Genomic DNA, 19,528 nt, shown 5'->3' with positions numbered 1-19,528 from the left:
CCCCTGTTTGTTTCAGGATCCTCTCTGGGTACTTTGCTAGCACAATAGCAGAGTTAAGTAGCTGCAGCAGAACCATGTTGCTCACAAAGCCCAAAATGTTTATTGTCTGGCCCTTTACAAAGTTTACCAGCCCACGTTCATATGAAAAAAGATATATCCTCAAAAAAGGCTACATTAAGGTGAGCTTCAGTGGTCTGGGAAGGCTCTCTGGGGTGGCAGGGAGCCCTAAGAAGTGGCCAGGTAATGGAGAGGGACAGAGAAAGGAAAATCTCATAATTAGAATCATAGTGTGGAGGGAAACTTAGAGGCATCTGTGTAGCTTTCCCTCAGGATGGAATCCTCTTCAGATCACGCCTGACAGATGCCTGTTGGGACAGCTTGTGCTGGAGCTCTTGCAGCTGCAAACATACCACGCAGACAACAGCAGCCATGGTGTTCCACTCACGGCGGGCAGGCCATGATGGCTGTGAGCGCTTCCTTCTAAGACACTGAAATCCATTTCTCTGACTCCTGCTTGACTGTCCTTCCAGCTGTCAACCCTCAGGTATTTGGAAAGGTAAATTAGCTACTTCCAAAGTCGTCTCTACAGCAGATGAAACTTCCCATAGAGCAGTTCCCATATATGGTTCCCAGGCCCTTGGCCATCATTACTGGTCTCCTCTAAACACAGTCTTGGCTGTGCCTACCATTCCCAGGACAGGACCACAGGCCAACCTCACTGATGCAGGGGTCTCAGTCTTCTGTGGATCTCTGGCTCTTTTCTCTCTCTTTCCCAACTACTTCCCTCAAGTGTCTGAAAGAGCCCTGTCTTTAGCATCTTACAGACCTTCATATAAATCCTGATTCTCATTTCTACATCCAAGCTTCCATTCCCTCATCTTTTTAATACAGATAGACAGCAAGATTACCATAAGGACTAGAGGTGGTAGTTGTTGAGTGTCCAGGACACACTAAATACTCACTAAATAGTGGTTATTGTTATATTTTAGGCGGCTGCTTCTACTAACGAAGTCTGATAGCTTAGGGCAATCTGTCTGTAATGCTCACCAAAAGTCCTTGCATCTGTTCCCATAAAAAAATGTCCAGTCTCTTTTTCTGGAAAAAGCAGGTGCTACCTGCCCCAACAGAGGTCTGAATCCAATCATAAGCCACCCTTCTAGGTTGTATGGATGTCTTTGCACTCATTCTCCTTGTGTTCACAAGAGTAGCTTCATCTCTCTATGTATTTCCATGATCCTGGCATCTTGGCTTTGACTTCCTTTGACTCCTGCCTTGCTGGCTCCTCAGTGAAGCATAATGGGCTCTGGCTGGAATTCCTACTGTGGACCTCATTCTGCTCCTGCATGGGGCTGAACACAAACCTGGCAATGTTCCCCAGCTAAGACAACATGTAGTCTCTGAGATACTGGGGACCAACTTCATCCCTTCATCCCTTTATGCTCCTTCTATCCTAGGTAACTCCACAGAACAAACTTTTCCTTTCTTTGTGAGGCTGTTTTCCCAAATACATAGCCCAGAGATAAAACAGATTCCAGTTCAAAAGGGAAGATGAACATGAACTTAGAGATGGACTCCAGAAATATCTATAAATCATTCCCCAGGGGTCCAGTAAAATAATGGCTCCCTAAAGATATCTACACTCTAATCCCTGGAACCTGTGAATATCTTACCTCACATGGCAAAAAGGACTTGCAGAAGTGGCTACTTGAATTAAGGACTGTGAGATGGAGAGATTGTTTTGGATGATCTGGGTGAGCCAATGTAATCACAAAGATCCTTAACAGTGGAAGAAGGGGGCAGAAGAAAGGTCCAAGAACTGTGATGAGGACTTGACCTCTCACTGTTGGCTTTGAAGAAGCCAGGAGGGACCATGAGCCAAGGAATGTGGGCAGTCTCTAGAAGCCAGAAAAGGCCAGGAAACAGATTCACTCCAGAGTTTCCAGAAGGAAGCACAGTGATACCAATACCTTGATTTTAGCCCAGGAACACCTATGTCTGACTTCTAAACTATAGAACTTTAAGATAATAAATTTGATTTGTGTAAAGCCTCTAAATTTGTGATAATTTGTATGGCAGCAACAGAAAACTAATACACTCAAGAAAAACAGGAAGACATGAAGACCAAGAGAAAAGTTTTGACAAGAAACCCATGGAGGTTAGAGGTTCAGGAAGTAACAGGTGGCTGTTATAATAACTACCAGAATATTAAAGGAGATTGGAAATCCTGTCTTCTCTGTGCTAGCCCGTACCTTCTATTTCCAGTTCCATTCCCCATCACAAAAGCTAATAGCCACTAAGATGGTATTTCTAAAGTAGAGATCAAATCCCATCATCCTCTAATATAAAACTCTCTCCTAAGTGCTCACAATCTCTATAATAAAGTCCAAAATTGCTTGTGAGACATACTCTACACACAACCAGCTCTTTGATTCCTCCAGGTTTCAAGACACACTCACTGCACTGAACACAATGACACTCTACACTCTGTTTGATGAAGGTGATGCATCCAGTACTCTCATGCCCGACACACTCTCATGCCCTGGGCCTGCCCCTGACCAGCTTGCGATCTCTGCACCAATCCTCAGGAATCAGCTTCAGCATCTGCCTTTCTTGGGATGCTTACTCTGATCCCTACTCCTAGCTTTGCATTTCTCTGACAGCAATGATAACTTGTATATTCCTCCATTATATAGATTTTTCAAGGCAGAGCTTGTTTGGCCCCCAACTCCCCAGGACATGGTGTTTCAACTCCTCTCCTTGGGTAAGGAGGAGGTCTCGTATCTGACCTGTGCAATGTTCTCTTTGAAAGCCAAGCCTAGGAAGATGGAACTGACCTGTGACTAGCAGACCTGTAGTGGAGGATTACAGGGAAAATGGAATCTAGACCTTGCCCAGAACTTTATGAGATGATGGAAGTGTGCTATAGCATGCTGCTCATTTGCCACAGGTGGCTATACAGCACTTGAAATATGGCTAGTGTGACTGAGGGACTAAACTTTTCTCTCTTTTTTTGTTTTAATTAAGTTAAACTTACATCTAAATAGCCACATGTGTTTAGCTGCTACTGAATTGAATAACATAACTAGTAGATAAGGTAAATAGCAAATCCAACAGGATTACGGATTATAGATTTTTAAATTTTTTTTTTGAGAGAGAGAGGTAGAGGAGAGGCAGAAGGAGAGGAAAAGAGAGAATCCAAGCATTCTCCACTCCCAGCACAGAGCCTGACACAGGGCTCAATCTCACAACCTTGAGATTATGACCTAAGCCAAAATCAAGAGTCAGACACTTAACCAACTGAACCACCCAGGTGCCCCTACAGGTTACAATTCTGACATGACTATCCATTTATATTGGACTTGAACACCAGGTAAATAGATGGCAGATGGTAGAAACCAAGTTCTTCACTGTTAGAGTGGAAGGTTTCAGAGAATCCAGGAGAAAAAACTGGAATAACCCATATAATTGATAATGGATCAGTGTTCAACACATAAGTATGAGCTCATGTTTTTCCTAATACAGATTCAGATGGTTACATATAGAAATCTTTATAGATACGTGTACACACACCTGTTAGTATTCACACATGAATTTCCTCGTCCCGTCACTGAGAAGGCCTAAAAGCATTGGACATCTCAGAAACAGCAAGCACATCTAACACCCAGATCTTGGTCCTTAATTCCATTCTACAATAAAAGGAACCAGGGATTCTTAGAGAAATGACTGATGCTAGCACTGAGGGAAGAAATATACAAACATGCAAACATGAGCCTGGGGCACCTCAGAGTGCCACGAAGCAAAAATGTGTGGGACGGAGGGGGGAGACACACAATGATGGGGTAAGACAAAGGATCGTATGAGTCAACTGCAAGAAGACCCCTGCCAAAATCCAAAGCTGGAACAATTTGAACTAAGTATATAAGAACTGGATTATAACCCAAAGTATAAAACAGATATCTAGGAGCCCATACTGACATGAATGATTGAATAAATATAAATGAGAAGAGACAAATCTTCTGTTCAGAAAAATTTCAAATAACGTGGGCACTGTACCCTTGAGGTGATGGAGAGTAATTTTCCATTCCTTATGTGTAGACTGTGTCTAGCATCTTTTTGCCAAAGAATACTATGGGGAAACATAGGAAAATGAATATCTTTACAGCTGGAAAGCCTGACAAAAGCAGCCTCAACTAGGTAATCAAGTCAACAGTCACAAGTCATGTTGATAGAATCTTAATAGGTTATGAAAGAGGTAAAACCGTACTTTACATATATGGTCTTCCTCCAAAAAGACCTCCCAGTCTAATTATGAGAAAAACATCAGAGAAATTCCAGGTGAAGGATATTCTATAAAATACCTGACCAGTACTCCTCAAAACTGCCAAGTTCATCAAAAACAAGGAAAATTTTGATAAACTTGTAACAGTCAAGAAGAATTTAAGGAGACATAGTTCCTCCATGTCATATGGTATCTTGAATTAGATCCTGGAACAGAAAAGGAACATTAGCTAAATGCTAAGGAAATCTGAATAAAATATCTGAATTACTAAATATAATATTTAGTAAATAATAATGTATCAATATCGGTTTATTAATTGTGACAAATGTAAGATGTTATTAATTGAACAACATTATATGGGGTATAATGTTGTGTGGGATATATGGGTACTCTCTGTACTAGGGTATATGGGAGTGTGGGGTATATAAGAACTCTGTACTGTTTCCTAGATTTTTTAGATCACTGTTTTTTATATTTTTCTTTAAATCTAAAACTGTACTAAAATTAAAAGTTTATATTTTTAAAAATCCAAAAGGATCAGTAACAAGATAAAAGACTGTGATTCCCCTTCTTGGGGAATCCTTTCTCCAATCTTAGTCCACATGGTTTTAATTATTTTCCCTATATCCTTCCTTGTTCTAGTGGGGAGAAAGCCACGATCCTCCCCTAGCCAATCAAAGTGTCCCATCACTAGGGCCCCTGTGATGTGACCCAGCCAGGCCCATGAGACTCCTCTCCGGTATGTGTGTTGGAATACTAGGGAGGAGATACTCTCCCCCACCCCAGCAGGATCGTTGAACAGATGTAAGCTGGCAGCCCTCCTGTTACCACAAGTTGACATCTTACTTGAGGCTAGTGTCAAAACAGAGGTTAAAACAAAGTTGAGACAAGGAAAGATACAGATACAGTTGAGACAAGGAAAGATATCCTTTGAGCTCCTAACATGCCGTGTGCAAGGTGAGTGGAAGCCCCAGATTTTGCAGTTTGATGAACCACTAGAGTTCCTTTGCTTAAGCAAGCTTGAACAGGGGCTTCAATCAATTGCAACCACAGGAGTCTTGACCGACACTGGGTCTGAAGGTAATAGTCTGAGGCCAGAATCTACAAGAGAGACATTAGGGGTCACCCTTCTCCCCAGCCCTTGTGTTTCCATAAGGAAATTTCTGCTCCCCTAATGAAAAAAAATATGTAAGTAACTCTTCCACCTCTCCTTTCTGGATGTAGTGATGACTTATCTGACAGGTGATATAGGACATAGAAATAAGTATATGTAGATTGGTCCCATCTAAGCCACCCTTTCTGACCAACCTGCCTGCAAACTGGATAATTTGTAGTCCACAGCTGCCACCATGGGAAACACTTATTAGGGTCAGGGCCCAAGCCTGCATTCTGGTGTCAGGTCTCAAGACCCATCCTTCTCTGGCCTCACTCATCAACCTCCATAGGTTTAATGCACCTATTCTGGGTGAGAGAGATAGCCTCAAAGACCCCAGCCTTCCCTTGGATGCATCATCCTGAGATCTTAATTCAGGAGTAAAAATTAGGATGCCTGAATGTCATTGCAGATCCAAGACACACTCTCCAATTTACCATTATCCATAATAAAAGGGGCATTTTGCCCTTTGTTTGTCTGACATCTAGTTCTCATCTGTTCTGGAGTCAAAGCTGAGAGAAATGTGTTATTAATTCCCACTTTCCAAATTGAGGCAACAGAGATGGTTAGAGGATGGAGTGTAGAGAACAATGCTTGCAGACATGCCATGACAGAAGTCATTTTATGCTCCTTATAGAACTCCTCACCTGTGTGTGTGTACATATAGAATGTTCAGGACAGCATGTCTTCTTAATACTGTAAAGGGGGCCAAGAACTAGTTATTGAAAGAATAAACTCCTCTTGTGACTATAAGCAACAACCCAAGTACATATATATGACTAGCAGAAAATTCCTTGATATCCTTTCTGCTTCCCTGAATGACAACTATGTTGACATAGAAAGCAACAATTACATTATACCCTAAATAGGCTATCGGGAAAATGATCTCACCCTCCAAGGCTTTCTCTAGCCACAGGGCTTGAAAGGCATCTTCCCAAGACTCACTCTATCTCTGAACTAGTCCCTTTATCCATCAGTTCAATGGGAACAGAAACTTCTCCTATTTTTATGGGAGGTTGGCTGTAAACATCAACTTGGTTAATGCTTCTAAAGTGCTAGGCAAATACTAAGAATTGCAATTGAGGAAGTTAGAAGGCAGGAGTGAAGTCTGAGAAAGCTTGCATTCCTTTTGCATAAATAACTTGTGCCATTATCTTAGCTTTTCAAGTCAGAATTTCTTCTGTAAATAATTCACAGTAATAGACGATGAGCTAGCTGTGAGAGTACGTGGTAAATTACTTACAGTAGTGGTGGAATGTGAAACCTAACACAATCTGGATGGAGAATTAGGGATGTGTTAGGGATAATAAGACCAAGCTCTATTGTAGGAGAGGATGTCACAAATAAATTCAACAATATTAGCCCACTTCTCAAACAGCTACGACCTGCAGCACTTAGCCTTTGGAGCAGAGTAGTAGCCAAAGAGTAGAATTCAAAAAGTTAGAAGTAATTTCAAGTAGCACTTGCTTGGGTGCCTTACACCCTATACAGGGTACACATAGCAAATATGTGCACTGCATGTTTCTTCCATTGGATGAGATGGGGGGCAGGGAGAAACTGAATGGGGCTAAGTTAGGATTCATTTTAGCAACAAAAAGGAGGTAGAAAACCTGAGAGCACTCAAGCCCTAATAACTTTAATCAGTTCACCATGTAATGACCTTTATTAACAGAACCCTTATCTTGACTTTTATCAGCACTGCATAACTTCATTCTCATGACAACCTCCTGATGACTACTCATCCTCATTTTGTAGAAAACAAAAGTGAGTTTCAGAGAAGTTAGGTAACTTGACTATGGTCACAGAGCTAGAAAATGGAGAGCTAGCACCCAGACTCAGGTCTGGCTTCATCAATGTGTTCTCACATCCAGTCTGATGAAAAGACACCATCAGCCCAAGAGCTTCCTGCAGTTCAAGTGGGTACAATCCTTCAATCCCTCTTTCTTTTTGCCCAACAATACACAGACCCAGTGTCACAGAGTCGGCTTAACAGTGGCTCTGGTTGAGACAAACCTGGGCTCTAGCACACTTGTGCTTTTGTATAATAGTTTTGTGACTCCAGTTATTCAACCACTCTAAAGTGGTTTCCTGGAATCATTCCACAGATTTTATTTAGCACCTAGCATATACTGGGCAACTTTCAAGGTAAAGAAAACCAGCCTACCTCCTGGAGCTTACATTCCAGTGGTGTGTTGAGGAGATAGCACAGGTATGTGTGTGTGGGGGGGTGGGGGTGAGATGGCCACAAGCAACATAAATAAGTAATCTATAGAGTATATTATATTAGTATGTTAGAAAGCGTTGAATGCTGAAGAGTAAAAGAAAAGGAGTAGAAGTTATGCACTGAAGAGATCCAGTTTTCAGTATGCCAGTCAAATAGGATCTCATTAAGACATTTGACACAGGGCAGCCCAGGTGGCTCAGCGGTTTAGCACCGCCTTCAGCCCAGGGTGTGATCCTGGAGACCCAGGATCGAGTCCCATGTCGGGCTCCCTGCATGGAGCCTGCTTCTCCCTCTGCTTGCATCTCTGAGCCTCTGTGTGTGTGTGTGTCTCATGAATAAATAAATAAAATCTTAAAAAAAAAAAAAGACATTTGACACAGACTTGAAGGAGTGGGTGCAAACCATGAGAATATATGGGGGGAGGATTCCAGGCCAAAGGAAGACTGAGGGCAAAGACTCTGAGATGGTAACAGGAAGTGGTAAGTTGGAAGAGAAGCAAGCAGGCCAGAAAGACTGGAGCAGAAGAGTGAGTGGGAGGAAAGAATGAGACCAGAAATGTGCCAGGGTGGAAAGAGTGAGACCAGAAAGGTGCCGGGGCCCAAGGAGCAGGTCCTACAGAATGTCTGAGCTGAGGGAGCCAGCCATTCTTACAGTGGGAGACAGGGAGCCACAGCTGGGTTGTTTTTTTGTTTGTTTGTTTGTTTGTTTGTTTTTCTTGATCATATCTAGTATCTTTATTTTAAATTTTTTTTTCAATGTCATTTTTTTATTTATTCACTTTTTTCATCTTGATAAGTGTACTTTTTAATCCCTATCGCCTATTTCCCCTATCCCCAACCCACTTCTGGGTGGAAACCACCAGTTTGTTCTCTGAATTTCCAACTTCCATTTTAAAAGTGCCTTCTTGACTGTCATTAGGTGAATAGTTTGAGAGATCAGGGTTTCCCTTCCACCAGACACAAAACAATGCTGGAAGATGACAATACTCCAGGGACTCACCTGTGAAAATTAAATCAAGTGATGTCTGCAAAACACCCCGCATGCCGTAGGACCCAATAATGACAGCTTTATTACACAGATCCCTTTCCAAGTGAAGATCTCTCTCACCTTGTTCCAATTCCGATGTCCTGTGAGTAGACTTTATCATGTGAAGGGTTGAGATTTCTAGGAAATCGGGTCTATGTATTTGGGGTTTTCTTTGCATAGCTCCACCTATTATTAAGAAAAATAAAACTATACAAGATCACCTTCCTGGGAAAAAAGTGTAGAATAAAATAATGTGAGCTTCTCCTTTAAGAACTGAGTTGGCTTTAAGCAGTAAAATGCTTTGCTATCTGGAATTGTTTTGCTAAGAATAACAAGTCCCAAATCAGATCTCCTTTCTACTTTGTGCTATTCTTTCTGACTCCCTAAACTTCTTGACACCCAAGGAAGAAAACAATAACAACCACACAAACAAAAAGTCATTTTGGCTTCGACCTTGTTTTTCTCTAAGAAAGAATGCACTTTAGGACCTCTTTGCTTAGTTAGCTTCAAATTTCTAAAACATTTTTAGGTAACTACTTAAGTCATAAAACAATGACAGTGTGAAAATGTGTGCATATTCATAAATCTTATCAGCTGTACTGACTACGCTTCTTTCTATAGGAGCATTTTCTTCAGAGCTATAAAAAGCTCACTGATCTCCTTCTGGTGAAGAATGATGATTTTCCTGGTTCCTATTCTGGCTGCACAGAATCATTTAATAAAGAAATTTCTGATGGTTTTCCTGAAATTGATATAAAATGCTAAGCTTTTCTCTTTATTTTTATTTTTGACACCAGAGACTTAAGTGAAGTTTGTGATCATGACATTATTGTTCTTGGATATTGTGACAATTCCAAGATCTATCTTTTATTTACTCATTGATTCATTCCACAAATATTCACTGACTGTCCGCCATATGACACCCATTATGTTGGATGTTGAATATACAAAGGAGAAGAAACACAGCTCCTGCCCTCACAACACTCCCAGAGAGTCAAGCCAACTGCCCATTCAACACAGCAAGGCAACTGGCACCTTGGTGGTCTGTGCAAAGCCTGTGGAAACAAGAGTGGATGAACTCCAAATCAGAGGACCAGGGAAGCCTTCGGATGTGAAGCTTGAGAGATGAATGGGTAAAATGGAAATAGGAGCCAGGAATCTGGCCCCCTCCAGGAGAAGGAATAGCTTATGCAAGAAGAAACAACAAAGGCATGAGGGGATTTCACCTAGGGAGAGAGCTACAAATATTTCTGAACAGGTGTAGTGAGGTCATTCCTTTGAAATTCATATAAGGTAAGGGATAAACTCCATTCCACATCTTCAAATGTGTGTTCCCACCCCGAGAACCTGGCAACTGTCCAATCACCCAGCATGTGTAGAACTCTTAGTATGTGCCAGGTGCCAGGAGTTCAGAGATGAACAAACCACAGCATCTTCCTTCCAGAGACTCATGGGCTTGTCATCTAGGACAATATTCTAGCAGCATAGATCAAAGGATTTTTTCCCTTTTTTTTGCTAAATTATAGAGACATCATTCTGCTTCTCCACAAGCTTGTTATTGGGCAATGGGCTTAGCCTTAGCGTGCCCCAGTCACCTCATCTGTAAAAGTGGGCCAGTATATCAACTCCCAAAAGGTTGCTGAAAAAAGGTAAAATGCAAGGAGTTCTATAACTTCACATCTAACATGTGGCAGTACTCAACAAATGTGAATTATATATTTTAGCTGGAGTTCATTTTTTTCCCAAAGTCAGGAAACTTAACTTGGTGTGTTCTAGGGTTGGGGAGAGGAAAAATTGGAGATAAAATGATCAATTCTGGGCAGCCCTGGTGGCCCAGCGGTTTAGCGCCACCTTCAGCCCAGGGCGTGATCCTGGAAACCCGGGATCGAGTCCCATGTCAGGCTCCCTGCATGGAGCCTGCTTCTCCCTCTGCCTGTGTCTCTGCCTCTCTCTCTCTGTGTCTCTCATGAATAAATAAAATCTTTTTAAAAATTATCAATTCTATTACTTCTTTCATTTTTCTCCACTCAGCCTGTCCAATAGAGGGGAAAGAGCATGGGAGGGGGAAGCTTGTCAATCCTAGACCAAGATTCAGACCATGGGGTGTGGGGAAGTCTTTGCTTGTTGCATATCCCCAACATCTAGTATGGTGCCTAACCCTAAACCAGTGCTGCATAAGTATTTCTTGAATGAATATATGATCTGTAACTTGGAATCTGCCTTAAGCAACTACACAGAGATGTGTAATTCTGGAAATGAATGCACTTGCCCAATGGCCAGAAACCACTAAGGATTGAGGAATGCTTAAAGGAACCAAGAATTTGTGTTAGCCCGGGTAAGAAATGCCCCCATGAAGATGCGATTTTCATGATCAAATATTTAGATCATCATCTCTTGAATGACAGAATTGACTTGATCTGTGGGGCTCCAGAAGAATGCACAAGGGCTACAGGAGTAGTCACATGCACTGAGATTTCAGTCTGTTTGGGGGTGGATTCCCCCAAATCTCCATTTGAGGGTGGCCTCAATGTTATTGAGTTGTCTGTCACTGGAATGTTTTAGTCTGTACTATGTATCATGTGGTGGGCTCCCAAGTATCAAATGGACAAATAGACAAGATAACTTTCAGTTCTAGGTTTCTCTGGTGGATATTTTGGGGTTTAGTTCAGCAGCATTCCTCCTTTAGGAGAACTTCCCTTTCTCCCTTCTGGTGGCTCTGGTGAGGTTGCAGATCTTAGGGCTCTGATGAATGCCACACACCCAAATCCTCTATGGCCACCACTGGAGGACTGGGTTTGACCTAAGCTAAGATAATCAGCATCTCTTTCTGAGGACTTTGAATCTTAAACAAAGGCTCAGAAAGCCAGAAGTTGCTTGCCATTGGTCACATGAAGACAGAAACCCATGAGACCAGTTCCCCTGTTTTGAATACTGAGAGGTCCTGGTGTGCCCTGGTTCCCGGTGTTTCTGCCAGCTGGAGGTTCAACAAGTCCAATATTCTGGGAGATATCCATCCAATAGTCTTCAAATAAGCACCCTTCATTATGTCAGCTAATGGGTCGGTCCCTATTGCTTGCAAAGAAAGAACCCTTGCAGAGAGGATTCGTTTGTTAGTTCTATGACTAATTGTGCAACCCATAGCTTAATATGCCTCCCTGATGCTCTACCAAAGAGATACCACAGGGAAAAAGGCATCCTCAGGATCCCCCCAGCCATGTGATGCAGTGTCAATGTGTGGTCTAGGCTGAATGTTGTATAGAATTCATGTGTCAAAACTTAACCTCCCATGGGATGGTGCTAGGATGCAAGTCCTTTGGGAGGTGACTAGTTCATGAGGGCAGAGTCTTCATGCCTGGGCTGAGTGCCCTTATAAGAGAGACCGCAGAGAGCTCCCTGATCCCTCCACCATTTGAGGACACAGAGGAAAGATGGCTATCTCTGAACCCAGAAGCTGGACCTCCTCACCAGACTCCAAATCTGCCAGCACCTTGTTCTTGAACTTCAACCTCCACAACTGTGAGAAGTAATGTCTGTTGTTTGTTAGTCTATGATATTTTGTTATAGCAGCCTGAAAAGACTAAGACAATGTGGTCAGGAGGAGAGACCTGGAAGGGAAGCACGCATTGAAATTACATTTTTTTACAAGTATATAGTCTCTTAATCTTCCTCCTTCTCTCTCTCTCTCTCTCTCTCTCTCTCTCTCTCTCATCTTATGATCTGTATGTCAGGATGAGAAGCACGGCACTCTAATTAAGAAAAGTGCAAGAGGAAAGGAGAAGGTTCAGAAGAAGACACAGGAAGAAGAAAACAGAGGGAGGAGGTGTGTGCCTTGCTGAGTAACCACCCCCACAATGGCCTCACAACTGTTAGCATGCACCTGCACCAACTAATTACCAATTATCAGGCTGTCAAACCATAAAAGCTAAACTTGCCCACTATGGCTGTCTATCTCAAAAAAAAAAGTTATAAAAGGCTGGTGCCACAGCCCCTCAATCATGGTGCTCAAAATAGAAGCTATTTTAATTTAGCATGGACCACATGGCAGCCTCTCAAAGGGTGTCAGGTATGACCCCTGGGGCTGACCGGGAGGGACTTCTTAGAAAGGCTTTGTACTTCACACTCTGCAAATCAGTGAGGATAAGAGAAGATGGTAGCGAGAGCCCCAGAAGTCAAGCAAATCATTCCCTGATGCTAATCTTGCCTACTAAGTTTGGAACAGGAGACTGGGCTAGCAGGAGAGGAACTGGCATGGGATCACACAGGCCTGGGTCCAGACTGGGGGCCTGCGGTGGACCAGCATGAAGCTGCAGCAAATGTCTACCGTCTGAGGGCTACTACTCAAAATCCACTTCCTTTCCTCTTCCTTCCCTGCTGGCATTCTTTTTCAGCAGAGCCCAGTGCTTTTCGCCAGAGGCATGTGGGAGTGATTCTGGTTGTCTTGTAATGGGAACACTAGGGGGCGATCCCTGGTGTGCTTATTATGTTCTGCAGTGGTCCTGTTAGTGCCACACAATGACAATTGACCCATGACCCCCACAACCTCCAAACATTCTGGAAAGGAAACAAAAAACAAAACACAACTTTATAATTATCTAAGCTGAGAATCCTTCTCTGTTTTACAGAAAAACAGAAAGTAAAATTTTCCCTAATTATATGCTATTTTTACACTGAATTATCCAGGAGTACAACTACCATGTAAATCAAGATAATCTTGGATTAGTTTTGTTCAGAATTTTCCCAAGAGTTGATAGCCAATTCACAAAATATTCCCAGTAGCAAGATGGCTGGCAGCATTCAAATTCCAAAACAACACTCATGCATGCATCCCTCACCCTCATGGTGATTTTATAGCACAAGCACCTGATTGCTTCTTATCTTCTGATGTAGTCTCACCTGATACATTATCACCTTATTAAATATTAAATGCATTATTATTTTATTAAACAACGTTTTGCTTCTTATGATTAGAAAATATATCTTTTAAATTTCATATTCAGGTAGTATATTATCTATAAATTTCATAAAAAAGGGGCATAATAAAATATATGTAATATAGTAATAAGTAATATATGTAATAAGTGTCTTTGGCCAGGCGTCCAGGAAGCAGACTCTGTGATCGAGATTTGCATGCAGGAAGCATATTGAAGGGTGCCTCTGGGATCAACTGTGGGAGATCAAAGGGATAGCATAGGGCAGAGGGAGATGCTGAGCTGTGCTCTAGTTGCAACAGAGGCCTCAGCCCATCCCACAGGGAGCTCTGGGTCTGGATGGCCCTTCAGAGTTGTCCTGCCTTGAGGCAAAGAGATTGGGCTTTTATATCCAATATATGAACCTGTCATTAGATGCAGGCTGTCCTGTAGGTGGGACAGGTGGGACACAAGCTTAGGTGAGGACATGAATTTCTATTCAGGTCAGTGTTTGGAGAGACACTCATCTGTGAGCTTTCAACATTCCCAGTTGAAGATTGAAGGCCTGGGGCCTGAGGAAGAATCTGAGTAGCACAACACAGCATGCATTATAGTCCATCCTTGCTCTGTGCAGATATGTGTGGTTCCTGTAACAAGTTCGAAGAGTAGCTCTTATGTGATTCTGGGTGGTCTCTTTCCCCAGGGAAACGGAAAAGTGTGCCCATCTGCTTGAGCTGCAAGCACATGCTCAGGGGAGGGGGGCCATTCCCATGTCTCTACTTAGGAGGGCACTAATATCATCATAGCAGAGCCCTGCCTTTATAACCTCATCTATCTCTAATTCCTCCAAAAGGCTGAGGCCTTTTGGTATCTCCAAATACCATCACCTTAGGGGTAGGGGTTCAACATATGACTATGAGGGACATACATTTGGTCCATAACATTAAATCTGTATTAGTTAGTGTTCTCCAAAGAAACAAAATTAACAGGGTGTGTGTGTGTGTGTGTGTGTATAAAATAAATTTCTTTATATATGTATATGCATATAATAAATAATATGTGTAAAAAATTTCATCATCTATATAGAAAGATTTATAAGGAATTGTCTCTCACAATTGTGAACACTGAGAAATCCCAAGATCTGCAATTAACAATCTGGAGATTGAGTAGAGCCAATGAGTAGTTCTAGTCAGAATCTAAAAGCCAGAGAAGTAGAAGAGCTGATGGTATACACTTCAATATAAAAACCAGCAGGCTCAAGACCCAGTAAAAGTCAATGTTTCAATCTGAGTCCAAAACCCAGATGAGACCAACGTCCCAGCTCAAGCAGACAGGCAGGCAGAGTTTGCTCTTCCTTGTAGCCTTTCTGCTCTATTCAGACCTTCAACTGATTAGATGAGGCCCACCCACGTTGGGGAAAACAATCTGCTTTACTTGGTCTACAGATTTAGATGTTAGTTTCATCCTCACAGACATATCAAGGATGGTGTTTGGCCACATTTCTGGGTGCCATGTGATCAGTTCAAGTTGACATAAAATTACCATCACAAGAAATTACCATCACAAGAAATTTGGACATAAACAGTGGCAGACTCCAAATGTCACACCAGGAATCCCATAGGTTCTGTTGGGAAGGCTGTGGTGTCCTTTAATATAGCTACATGGAAGGTTCTGGAAAGTGATCTAGACACAGTTAGAACAACCTAGAGGAAGAACATGCTTAATGAGGAAAGGCAGACCAATACAGCCATGACAGGTCTGTGGTCTTTGAAAGCTCCTGTGATTATCACCCCTCTGCATGTATAGAAACATTCCACCTCATCCACTCAGAGCTCTCTATGTACCTAATTTTCGTTGTGAGTCAGCAAGCTATTCAGCCCCCTGCTGGGGTACAAGACACTGCGACAGATGGCAATGCCCAGGCTGGGAATAAGTTGTACATTTCTGCCAATAAAACTAGCCAGGAAAACAGAGAAGTCGTCACTGGTGGGCAAATTAAGCTGGTGTCCTTGGATTCGGTTTCAAATGCAGAGGCAAGTGGAATGAAGGCAGCAGCCTCGTTTCCCCACAGTGGGAATGGGGAGGACCCCAACCTATGGCAAGTACGGTGCAAAAATCCAACAAGTCCCACTGACAAGCAGTCCTGCACAGGAGAAGTATCTAAGGAGATTTAATTAAGATTGTGTATGTCCAATAATCAAGCATGTGAAGCAAATGAATGAAGAAAAAGAGTCACAGACAGATTTGTGGAAGGATGAGAAAGACTCATGTGTTGATTCATCCGGTAGCCCTAGAGCATCTCTACCCATCCCATAGACAGCAGGAAATCCAGAGTAGTGACTTAGAGGACCTCTGAACTCCAGAAGAAGCTGCAGCCACTTGGAAGACCAGACTCTGTGACTGAGCTCCACTTCCAGCTGCTGCAATCTCTTCCCAGGACTTCCCTTGCTTTTGAAAGCCCTACTCACAGATCTCACAGCTTACAAACCAGTAAAATGCACCCACATTCCACATTAATGTTCTATATGTATAACTGTAAGAGTAAAGCTGCAAGGAGCAAGCTGACCTACTGTCATATTCTGCACATACTTAACTAAATACATACTTGTTTTGATGGCACAGTGTTCTTTTGCTATATTTGAGCTCATCATTTTCCAGGTCTCAAATGTTTTCTGAGGCTCTTAAAAAGCTTATACACACCAGGCCCTGCACTCAGGATACCTAATGAACAGATCAGCTCTATGACATAGTGACTGGGTGACTTCGAGCAAGTGGCACAATTGAGCCTCAGCTGAGGGAGTAATACCTGCTCCCCACTGCTGCTATGGAAGGCCCCACAGCGAGAAAATGCTTCATACAGAACAACCATGGGAAAAAATTGTCTTTGGTTTAACTCTGAAGGTCCTTGGAAAGCCAGGAGGAAATGCAGAAAGAGGGACATAACACATGGGACAGAGACTCTGTAAGTCCCTTGGTATATGACATCTCTTTAAGCATTCCCTGATGATCCCAAATATGGGGTAAGAGGCCGTATTATCCCTGTGTAGTAAATGGGGGCACTGAGGTCCATCGTGGCAATAAGACTGAGCCAGGTTCATCACTGCTGGGAGGCAGAAGCGGTAAAAGCTCATGGAAGGAATAAGGAATGAGAGGAAGTTGAGTTTTTCTCTCACATCCTTGCACCCAAGTGGTGATGGTTAAATGTCCATCCCTGTGGTCTTGAGGAGGCAAGAATGGGGGACAAATCCTTGGGGTCTTTAGAGGGGCAGTGGACCGAAGCACATCCCAACCTCAGCCCACCCTGTCTCTGCATCAGATTTACAAATGGTACAGCTGATCCAAAGGTCAGTCACACATATCTATGTGTGACTTAGCCAGTGACAGATCACAGGTGGAGAGAATAAAAGGGATCAAAAAGGTTTGGGAAGAAAAAGGAAAAGCACACACATATACATATACATTAATTTATTAGATATATATGGAAATCATCAGGAAAAATTCCTCCAGATGCTTGATCATCTTCAGATTACCAAGTCACATGACCACCTTCTCAGATGACCAAATATCAGCCATATTAATTGAAATGATCCACACAAATGACAGTCAAGATCAAAGAAAGAGGAAAAATCACTAATAGTTTTTAGATGTATGTTATGTACTCCGTATAATTATTCCTGTTTTACAAGTAAGGATTCCAAGTCTCCAAATCTTTGCAGGGCATTCAAGGTCTAGAAACTGGTAAGTGGTAGTCTTAAACACAAGTCTAACTCATTCTGAAGTTTAAGCCCTGTTCTCAGGAACCCATGCCTCAGCATCCTCCAAAGGTTTATAGTTTTCTAGAAAATTATTTTGAACTAGTAATGGAGCATGCTGTAGGCATTAATACTCAGTACTTTTCACCTACTGACACCCTAGATCCTCTCCCAAACACCAAGAATTAAGTATTCTACCTTCCAGTTACAGGTGAGAAAATGAAGTTCCCAGGACATGATATAACTTGCCCAAGATCATACAGCTAGTAAGTGATGGTGCTGGGACTAGAACTCAGGACAATCTGACCTCATCCCTTTCATTGATTCTTCTCTGGAGAAATGCCTCCTCGTCACCCTGAAGCGAGCTATGGCACCTTGGAAAGCCAAGAAGAACTGCAGGAAAAGGAGGAAGTCACCACTAACTCCACATGTCACATGGGAAAGATTCTCTGCATGTATTGAGGTCAGGGTGCTGGGTGGGTGACAAGCAAGGTAAAACTCTAAGAACTTCTAAGGAAAACAATGCAATGTGAGGTAGGTTCCCCACTGACATGAGTGGACTTCTCAACTCCCACTTCTCAGAACTCCTATGAGGCTATGCTGCCCTCTGTGCTGTTCTAGTCAATGAATTTCCATCAGCATACACTGAATAGAGGACAGGGAGGTACTGACCGGTGACTTTCAGTCTTAATGATGAAGCTATAATTGTGTCCCTGGGCCAGACAGCTGCCAGCTTCCCGAAGAAGGAGATGACATCTTTTAAGTTTTAAGGCTGTTTTGTTTAAAAATAAACATAGAGGAAGTCTTGGTTTTACTCACTCTCCTCCACCTTGTCCAAGGGGGAAGAAAAGGCAAAGGAATTGTAATTGGTCCAGGCAATTGCTAAATAAAGTAACACAGACACAGCTTTCCATAGCCATGCAAGGTGCAAGGTGAGATTCAGAATTTGATATAAGTTGGTTTAAATGTGACAACAGAAATAGACTACAGCATACGGAATAAAGGTCATAAATAAAGCAACAACCTCACGTTAACGGACGTGGCATGGGATGTGAATCTTGATCCGAAATCTGGCGGGCAGACGCAGGCAAGAAGCATCTCTTGACTTGCTTTTGAGTGATGTCTTGGAAATGGTTCATAACAACCATGAATTTCAATTTGGCCTAGTAATTCCATCCAAAGCAGAACCTAATAAGGGAGTAATCAGGACATCAGATTGCAGCAAACCTTAGAAGACTATGAGTGAATCTTATGGAAGCTAATCAATAAGTGGATAGTCGTGAGTGTTTCGGCAGGCACAGCACACCATCCACCCTGAGATGAGTAGGGACTGTTAGTAAAGACGGTGTCTGAATGAGAAGCAAACCTAGTGAAGATACACAAAGAAAGGAAAGGGGACAGTGATGGGAAAGGATGCACTGAAAATTATTTTCTGTGCTATTTTTAGTAGGATTGCTATTTTACAGCCCCCCACACTCCTGAGCAGATGTATTTCCAAAAAAGCATCTTGGTAAATGGCTGAGAAATACTGAGGCTGCAGGGTCCCTTTTCAGTCTCCAGCTTGGTTGCTAGGTTCCTCTGGTGGGGGTGGGATCCACTATTTTCCTTCTACTCTGAAAGCTGCTGTCCCCATTCTCTCACCAAGGAAACTCTGTCCTAAGGTCTGGTGCAGTGGGACATAGGGTCCCCACATTCTTCTTCCAGGCTGTCTCTGAAAGCGATCCCATGGACCCTTCTTGTTTTAGAAGTTTTACCACTGGCCACCAAAAAGAAAGCTGTAGGTGAGAAAAAAAAAATAACAAACTTGGGGAAAGTACAGAGAGGCCTTCTTACCACTAAGGTCCTTGGTCAGAGGTGACCAGAGGATTGAGCCGGTAGGGGGCAGTGCAGTGTTAGGCATGTCAGCTCTGGGGCCAGTTGGCCAGGAGTTTAAATTCCAACTCTGGCACCTATTAGTGGGGCAGCTTCAGAAGTCACTTAAGACTTCTGAACCCCATTTTCTATGTTGTAAAATGAAGAAGATAGAACCTACCGAGAATGAGTTGTTTTTAAGATTTAAAATTATAATCTACTGTGCATGCACACATGTATATGTGGGTATATGTATGAACACAGAGATAAGAGATAGAAATGGCATAAATATAAACACAATATAGGTACAGATGTGTATCACATATATAACATTGT

This window comes from Canis aureus, chromosome 11 (assembly GCF_053574225.1).
Source record: "Canis aureus isolate CA01 chromosome 11, VMU_Caureus_v.1.0, whole genome shotgun sequence".
In the NCBI taxonomy this organism is placed as follows: Eukaryota; Metazoa; Chordata; class Mammalia; order Carnivora; family Canidae; genus Canis; species Canis aureus.
The sequence above is the reverse complement of the archived record's forward strand: the minus strand, read 5'-3'. Positions refer to the sequence as shown.